This window comes from Propithecus coquereli, unplaced genomic scaffold (genome assembly GCF_000956105.1).
Source record: "Propithecus coquereli isolate 6110/MARCELLA unplaced genomic scaffold, Pcoq_1.0 Scaffold387, whole genome shotgun sequence".
NCBI lineage: Eukaryota > Metazoa > Chordata > Mammalia > Primates > Indriidae > Propithecus > Propithecus coquereli.
Window position 1 is genome coordinate 595,199 of NW_012149585.1, and position 1,210 is coordinate 596,408.

Consider the following 1,210-nt stretch of genomic DNA (forward strand, 5'->3'; position numbering starts at 1 on the left):
TGAAGCTAGTAATAATAAGACTTCAAGACAGATCATCTTATGATGACCAGGTAAGTAACTTGGAAATAAAAGTAAAAAAAAAAAATAAAATAATGCAAAAGTAAGTCTATATGTAAACTAAAACAGGGATTAGGAAATTGGATGTTGTATCTTTCAGAAATTATAAAAGAGATGCTACAATTAAGAAAACATTTTAAAAGATAGTAATAGAAGCAAAATTTGAGAGTTATTACATGATATCCTATCTCAGATTATTAAATTCTTAGAGTATTATTTTAGTCAATCACTTGGTTAATTTTCTTCTATTTAATTCTATACATGCATGAATGTGTATACATGTTCAATGTGTTTATTTATTTATAAGATTGTTGTCTGCTAAGTGTATGTATATCTGATATGTGGACACATTGGTGAACATACCCAGATCCAACTTGTTCACCAATGTGTCCTCAGAGCCTTGTCATATTACCCTTCAATGAATATATATCGATGGTCAATAAATAAATATATATGGGTGAAGGGTTAAAACTCACCATGTATCCAGAAAGAATGGTATATTTTGCTCACAAATTTTCAACTTGCGCAGATGTCACGGGAGCAACTTCCTCTGCTCTAGGTAGCAGCAGCTGTGGTGGAACAAAGGATGGCTGGATGCAAGAATTAGGTGCAGCCTCACACACCCATATGCCTGGCAGTTGACACTGCCTACTGGATGGGAATGAACTAGTCTAGACTCCATACTGAAAAACATACATGTGACCCCTCTAAGTACCTGGCCAGAAACTCTATTGTCTCTTATGACAATTATGCAGATTAACCCAAATCCAACAGTTATTTAATTGCCTTTATTTCTTAACTAATCCTTTAAAATACTTTTAAAAGTTATTATTACATAAGCAATATATTATCTGAAGAAGTGCTTTTTAATTTTATCATTAAAGGTCCTGTACAAATCTTTCTCTAATAGAATATGCAATATGACCTTTTTAAATACACATTTAATAAAATCATAGAAAGTAAGCATTGTAACGTGGTCAAGTTATTTAGAGTCAGTTTCTTCACCTTACAAGTAGGACCTCAAATAACAAGTTGACCTGACTGAGGACAATATATTACCTGGGTAGTGAGAAACCTTTGATTTAGGAGCCCTAATGATTAAAGATATATAAAGCACACTAACTTGAGCAAAATTCATTTACATTAAAAATCA